At 44.3% G+C, this 8,168-nt stretch overlaps 2 long non-coding RNA genes across 2 annotated transcripts in view; both read left to right on the plus strand.

Annotated features, from left to right (window-relative positions):
* Nucleotides 1-316: 316 nt before the first annotated feature.
* LOC106814369 overlaps nucleotides 317-8,168 on the plus strand; it is a 13,801-nt gene continuing 5,949 nt past the window's right edge. Inside the window, exons 1-2 of the long non-coding RNA XR_001394596.1 lie at nucleotides 317-379; nucleotides 5,150-5,151. This is a non-coding gene — a long non-coding RNA (uncharacterized LOC106814369). The remainder of the gene's footprint in view (nucleotides 380-5,149; nucleotides 5,152-8,168) is intronic.
* LOC106814371 lies at nucleotides 5,754-6,877 on the plus strand. Its single transcript, XR_001394597.1, has 3 exons — nucleotides 5,754-5,861; nucleotides 6,307-6,415; nucleotides 6,806-6,877. It is a non-coding gene; the product is annotated as an uncharacterized LOC106814371 (long non-coding RNA).

The following is an 8,168-nucleotide window of genomic DNA, read 5'->3' on the forward strand; positions in this document are numbered from 1 at the left end:
AGTCGCTACTTCGTGCCTTCAACTCGTTTTTACTCCCTCGATGATATAGTAGAATGATATGGTATGAATATGGTATGATATACATTGTATGGTATGATATGATGTGATATGCACGATATGTCTGTGGCATGAGCATATATCATATTCATTCAGCCACGATATCACTTCGTTCTCTTACGTGTATTCGTTAATTCTGCTCGTGCAAGACTGGCTACATGACGTGACATGCGTGTTTTGCTGTTGCCACTGCCGCGCCACCAGAGCAGCAAGTAGCGTCTGCATACGCGGTAGGACTTCGGCGCTGAGTCTGGCCCGTCTTCGTCATTCATCAGTCGATCGCCGCACTCGTCGCCGCGCCATCACACGTCATCACGGCAGAGTGACGATGACAACCGTTGGCTGTGTGCTAGGTGGAAGAGAGGACAGTAGGAGATATATAGAGAGAGCGTGCGGAGAGTAGCGTGAGAGAGAAGGTAGCAGTGAGAGAGCGAGGGAGAACGAGTTTCGTCTACGACGCTAGTGATGTCCATGCCTGAGTAATACGCACCCACACTGTGAACTTTAGCTTTTAACGAAACAACGACGAGCGATACGTCAGCTGTGTACATAAAATGTAATACGGTTAAGACATTGATGTGGATCATTCGTGTTATCTGTCGTGTGCATTCGGTTTAATTCTAGATCTTGTATAATAATTAACCTGGCTCTAGTTTCTTTTAAACATGTATTGTGTGATACCGCTATAATTCCACGTAGAAAACGAGAACAGTCAACCGTGTTATTAGTGGATGGATAAATGTTCTGACGTTGTATTGTTACGTTGAATATAAATTGACATGTGTATGTAAAAAATGAGTATTCCGTTCTTGCCTATAGTTCTTGTCATACAGTTCACATTTAGTCATACAGCTAAGCTTCTCTACGGTGTTACTGCGCGATAGTACATGCGCGTGCTCGTATTTATACACTTGTGTGAGATACAAGGATAACACTACAGTCATACAAGGATATATTTCTCATGCGGCAATACGGGAACCTACGCGAAAGATAAACTTGGTTACCTGTTAAGAAATATAAGCGGCCAGTCATTAGACGTTTTCGTATCAGCTCAGTGAGTTATGTTTACTTATAACTACCAGGGACTTACATGCCGGCAGGTAGTTCTATTGAAAATAATACTGATGTCATTGCTCTTATACTAATAGTTGCGCCGAAACTACTGCACTTAAACTTACAACGTTTATATGGTAGAGGCTGGTGTACGAATCTGCGAAGCGTCAGTCGTGCGAAGAACATTTTCGTAGCGTGTTCAGAAATCTGTCGTGAGCTCTTGAGTTGTGTTCCCAGCATGAGAGGGAACTATATCATGAAAAACATTTTGTTAGAAGAAATTTTTCTTCTAATTCCAAGCTTCGCTGCTCGATTATTATGAAACGCCCAGTTTAGATCAACGTCCTGATTCTCCCATTCGCATAGTGAAATTATTGATGTAGAGTACCTTTGCCCGACAAAAACAGTGCTAAAGATGAGTTAAATAACTAACGTGGGCATGCCGACGAGGAAAAGCGCAAGCAATTTCGACGAAAAAATATCAGTTGTTGCACATGCTCACTCTCGCGCGTAGATCAGGTGGCAAACGGACCCGTATGAGCATCACTATAAACTGATCGTGCCGTATACGTTTAAATCATTTTCGCCCTGCTCACTTTTGTAGCATTACTTTACGAACGCTTCTGACAAATGGCAAATCAGGTCGTGTAATAAATGCACGCTAGTTGCCGAAATGCGAGCTTTGCTCTAAAACAATTTCAATGAGCGTTTGGCTAGATATCTTCATCTCGTGGGGTAAGTGAAACTAAGATTCTCGCCTGCTCTCTGCAAAAATACTCCGGAGAATTCTTATCTGTGACCATCATCTGTCGTAATTCTCTATCCTGGTCCTCCTCTCTCTCTTCTGCTCTCTCTCTCTTCTCTCTCTCTCTCCTCTCTCTCTCTCTCTCTCACTCAATATCTCTCTTCTCTTCTCTCTCTCGCTCTTCCCATTATCCACCTCTTTTCCCTCTCTTCTTCTCTCTCTGATCTTCCTCTCTGTCCTCTCTCTCTTCTTCCTCTCTCTCTCTCTCTTTTTCTCTTCTTCCTCTTTATTATCTATCTATTATCTGTCTATCTCTTTCTCTCCTCTCTATCTCTCCTCTCGTCTCTCTCTCTCCTCCCTATCTCTCTCTATCCTTATATATATATCGTCGCTCTCTATCTCTCATCTTATCCTTCTCTGCTAATATGGTTTATCTTATCGGGTCTCTCATACCTTTCGCACGCAGCGATCCTTTGCGCATGACGGCCCTGCATCACAGAAAATCTCCCCAACAGGAAGAAGTAGTAGCAATGAATGAACGTCATATATATCGTGTCGTGGTACACGTGTACGGACCGTCGCGTGGATTATAAAGGCGCAGCTCGTATAACATTCATATATAGTATATCATCATAATCATATATAATCATATATCATATATCAGCTATATTATACATACTCATTATACTAATCAGTATATCATATGTCAATTCATTATTTCCGACGTTCGATTTCCGAGAGAACACTCGTGAGCACGACGACGTCGTGCCATCTAGCTGGTCGGCCGTAAGAGCGTGCGGATGTCGTTATATCTACTTTCTCTTCTCCCTCTGCACTCGGCTGCCAATCTCCGCGCGCGCAGCCGCTCACTTCTCTCGTCCTCTATCGTCTCCTCGTCTCTCTCGTCTCTCTCTCTCTCTCTCTGCCTCGCTCTCTCTCTCTCTGCTTTTCCCTCCTCCTCTCTTCTCACACTTGCTCTCCTCCATGGCCTTCCTCGCTTCTGCATCCTCCTTCTCTCTCCTCTTTTTACTCTCTCTCTCTCTCTCTCCTCTTTCTACTCTCCTCTTTCTCCTCCTCAATCCTCTCTTCTCTCATCTCTCCTCTCTCTCTCGTCTCTACTCCTCTCTCGTTTCTCTCTCTCTCTCTTCTCATCTCTTCTCTCTCTCGAGCGCGTGTCCACTCACCCCTTTTTCTCTTTCGCCGTCCTTCTCTCTTCCTCCTTCTCCCTCTCCCACTCTCGCCCTGCCCCCTCCTCTCTCTTCTCCCACCACTCCCATCGGCGCTGATCGCTCCATCTGTGCACTACCGTCTCAGCCTCGGCTGAATGCGTTACCGGTCGCCGCGTCCGCGTCTGCGTCGCTCGCCGCTGAGTCAACGGACGGACGCCAGGACCGATGTGTCACGAGTCTCTACGACAGGCGGCCGACGCCAACAGCGTGAGGGACGTGTACGTCGCGGCTTTTATCCGATGTACAGGCGGCTATGATGTACAATGCAGCGACGCAAAGCGGCGACACGATATAACCAAGGGTCTGTGTCGTCGATGCTCATCCTCGTTCACGTGCCAGGTTGTCAGACTCGTTCTGCCTCATCATGTTCGCAGCGCCCATCTCTCGATTAATAAATAATCAAATCGGGGAAGGCGATGCGTCGGACAACATACCGGGCGGAGAAGAAAAAGATGTTATAGCTGCCTGGGAAAGATTGCTGCGGATCAACTGCAAGCGCCTTTTATGTTCGATGGTTAACCCTGGCAAGTCTCTGTAAATCGCCGCAACAAGGCTTTGGTGTCGTTGTTTTGTGTAGGCAGGGCAAAATGTTGATTTGTATTTCGGTTTTGTTTCGTGTTTTTACGTAATGTCGGCCCGCTTCCCGCCCGCGATCGTTTGTCAATTGCGCATTATAAAATTATTGATATTCGCTTTTAGTTCACATTAAAAGTTTATCGACAAGATTGAAGATAGAATATGCTATATATATATATATATATATATATATATATATATATGATCATTCATTAGCATGTACACTTTGGTACTTTACACACCGTGCCATTTCTACCCAACATTACGCCTGGCTCTTAATCCATTCTATTTACTCCACGGCACGAAAGCTGTCTGTCTGTCGTGTAGGGTTGCAAACTGCGGTTACTGTCGTTTTAAATTCGATGCTTAATATATAGGTTGAGTAAGAATAACGCACAATGCAAAAGGCAGCAATATCTCTTCATGTGCCCCGTATATGATAACATGATCGTACATACGTCTACGTATGATACATATATTCAGGAGTGAATAAAGACTTCGTCATGATGATAGTTCCGCTGATATGTTTAGGCCTATGATGATCGATGGTGAATGAAATTGTTTCGTACATATCAAACATTACCTGCCTGAGAAAAAATATCCAAGGAAAAAACATGAGAAGCAGAAATGTTGCTAGTATATAAAATTGTGAGAGAATTTAACTTACTTCAGCGTTGGAAGCTTGTTTTATCACGCGGGGTATAGCCAAAATGGTTGTTTATCGCTCACATCGGAGCAAGTTACATAGATGTTTTCTATCGTCTAAACAATAGTCGTGATTGACAATTGGTATTATAATATTATATTATAATATTTAATTAATATGTAATAACAATAATATATAAATAATAATAATGTATAATATTATTTAATTATTATTATTATTATTATTATTATATTGACAATTGTTGAACGTGGTGACGTATGTGCGTGGTCGTACACGTTGCAATACAATAATGCAATGCAAAACGTTGAAATAATATTCTACTCACAGTGCAATAACACAATAAACAATTGTTGTACGTGTTGTTGTTGTTGTTGTTGTACGTGTAGTGTATATACGTAGTGATGGTATATAGTTGCTGGTGTTTAACCATTTAGCATTAGTGACTATACATGTGCGCGTGTGGGCCGTGATTACATTTTCTCTAACGATTGTCAGATAATGCACACCAATAGGTGATCCATTGATTACCATATCCCCGGGGACGCGCGTGGCACGGATTAGATACCATAATGAAACCCAACGCAAGAGTAGCACCTTGTGCTGGGTCACATTATTGTATCTAGGTACGTATCTATAACAACGATTGCCAATCGATACCAGATCTTAGATCTTCGACGAGCAAGCACCGCGTTACCGCGTGATCGATGGGCAGAGAGAAGCTTTGTGATACCGCGGGCAGTGAAATGTCGCCTAGTAATTAAATAGGACTTTTCATAGTAGGTGTTTCACGGCCACACACATACTCGTTCTACTTTGACAAAGCGGTTTTTCGTTAGAGCCACTCGGTAAAGCATTAGCTATGATTGTTCTTTCATCAACCTCGATGAGAACGTAGATGCGCGTAGTGACGTATACTGTTTCTACAGGAATGTATGCGGCCGTTACCCTAACCCCAAGCACCCACCTGCCGGCATAGCTCCCATCATGGTCCCGTTAATGGGATCGAAACCAACCCATCGTCCATTAACCGCAGCAGCGGCCCGTGTTCAATCAACAAATACTTTGTTACTTAGACAACAATGATGCTCTATGATTGACTCGTTATGTGCTAAGTATTGTGTTGGTTTTGGAGTCATGACCACCCTTGGAGTAAGACCCCACCGTGTTGATATTGGGGTGATCGAGGCCCTCCGTGCTGGTACCGGGAGTCCGGACCACACTGTTGATATTAGGGTAAGCCCCAATGTCTTGGTATTTGGAGTCAGGACCACCTTGTTGATATTGGGATGAGGCCCACCTCTCGCCTATCAACGGGATGCTATTGTTTATATAGCAATCGCGCGGAGCACGCTTGGGACGAAGTAACGGGGACCCGGGGTCGACCGTGCCCAAGCGCTGAACAATCCGGTTCTCACCTAGTCCCCCACACCCGCGGGCTGACGGCTCTCCTATAAAACATGGGAGGAGGGCGATGCAAGATCACACACACTCACGTCAAACCTGATCGTAGCGTGCAAGCATTCCACGTGTGAAGGTAAGTGTTGTTCTGATATCGTATTTTTCATTTGTTGTTCGTTGCAACTTTTTCTTGTGTGGTGATCGTTTACGGGTTGTGTTATGCTCGACTATAACTTAAAAGTCAGTATTATTATCGTCTGCTTACGAGCTGGAATTAGATTGATTCATCGCATTAATTGTCAATGTGATATAAGGACAATAATTTGTAACTCGTACTTCGCTTTACTGGCATATTGCGTATACGTATTGCGTGTGTGACTGCGTGAAAAACGAGCTTTGTGCGTTTCAGCTAAAATATCTCATAATATATATATATTGTACTGCATGTGCACGCAGCCCGCGCGTGCTCGTTCTTTGTAAAGTTTTTTTGTTCGTTCACTATTTCTTTCCTGTTTCTTACTTACGAGCATGCATTCCGTCAGGTATTTATATATATTTACCTGTGATTTCTGTTTCTACAGATATAAGCAGAGATCATCATGATGAAGTTCCACACTACACTGTTCGTGATGGCTGTTGTTGGCGCGGTAATGCGTGAAGGAGATACAGCCTTTACACCGACGCTGCTGGGTGAGTGTAAAACACGAAACGATCCCCCAGTTGTTTCATCAACAAACAGGATTGAACATCATTTTGAACTTTAGCTGATTTTCAGAGTCCCATATTTACCATCTTCGTTTTCGTTTCTATCGTTTTTTATCGATGCTAATTAATCAATAGACGTCGATTTCCAGTACGTAGTAGTTCCAGTCCAGTACTTACGTAGATACTTATGTACGCAATGTGTTACGTAATTATTTATACGATGATCGCGTATACGCTCGTTGATACGTGACATCATGCTGCACCGAGCAGGTTACATATGCGTGTTGTGATTACTACATCGAACATTTCATTGGCGTTGCGCACATGTGGTGACGTCATCATGTCATCATCGTAATCGCCATCTTGCGGTTGCAGATAAGGTTATCACGTGTCGTGGAGACGCCACTGACGTCACATTGTTCTTCGAATCTTGGCTTCAAGGTGAGGGACGTTGCCGACGGCTACACTGAAGCCGAGACGCTAGGTGTCAGCGCGAAGAGAACGATGGAGCGTGCCTCCGGCTAACGCTGTCGATCGAACTACATAAACGAGTGGCGGGCGTCTTCCCAAAAACACTGCCGGTACGTTCGATCCATTTCATGTCTATATCAGCTGCGAAGATAGCTAGAGCATACCCGTAGCGTAAGTTCTAGACAGTGGTCACTAAATAACAAGTTTTGTAATATTATATATATATATATATATGCATTGTGTGGTGAGCGCGCGTATATATCATATATATATATAATAATAAATTAAGCTGATATAATCGTGAAAAGATGAATGAGGTGATAAGTAATACTTCAACATTTGTGAACGGCGCCTCCCCCCCCCCCTCGGCGCCACTTACCAGCAATTCCACATTTGGCTTCTTATAGGATCCAGAAGCGGTGACATGGTGTTCGTGACGAATCGGCAACAACGGACGTCATGGAAGAAAAGGAATACTCATCGAGGCCGACGACATAACGTATGCTGTCACCCGGCTGCGACTAGCGCGACATCGACATGGCGGTGACAAAGCAGCCGCCAGTGACGTACGAGGGGGACAGCTGTCCACCGCTCTCGGTGCAGCACAGCCTACACCGCCGCCGCAGATTCGCGGCTTTGCCAACGGTGTGGGAAGGCAGCGATCTAATGACGGCAAAGACGACACCGAGCAAACCTTCGTCCGAATCGGCGCAGCACAGACTGCTGGCTACTGCGTTGCTGATGGGCCTGGAGATGCGAGTAAGTGCACTGGCTAATCCTGTGTCTATCTGCTTGCAGAGTTTATTGGCGAGTTTTCGAGCTTTCCGTGTATCTTTGAGTTATATGCTGGCGATGTATGTTTTTACGGTCTCTGTTCTCGCTCGCAGGGTAATGCAGGTGCATCCAGTATTCGCGGGCAATGCTAAAAAGAAACGCTAGAAGAGGTTATATAACCACTAAATTCAGTTTCATCCTCCTGATGATGTATTAATGTGAATATAGGCATTTTTTGGCCTGGCTGTGTGTTAGTTGCTAGGCGTAGTAGCGGGCAGACAGCGTCGTCATACACAGCTTTTGACACAAACCGTAGTCAGTAGTATTGCCACGTGTCTGTGGCTAGCTCCATCACCTAGCTTGTGAAAATGCGACTAAATATAGTCGCTAACGCATTAAAATGTTTCATACGGATATAGCGCTTAACACGGCAATATCAAAAATTCTGCGGTAATTAAGCTGTAAGTAAACAGCTGCAAATGTTTTACAATTT

The sequence above is a fragment of the Priapulus caudatus genome, unplaced genomic scaffold, assembly GCF_000485595.1.
Source record: "Priapulus caudatus unplaced genomic scaffold, Priapulus_caudatus-5.0.1 Scaffold914, whole genome shotgun sequence".
Lineage (NCBI taxonomy): Eukaryota > Metazoa > Priapulida > Priapulimorpha > Priapulimorphida > Priapulidae > Priapulus > Priapulus caudatus.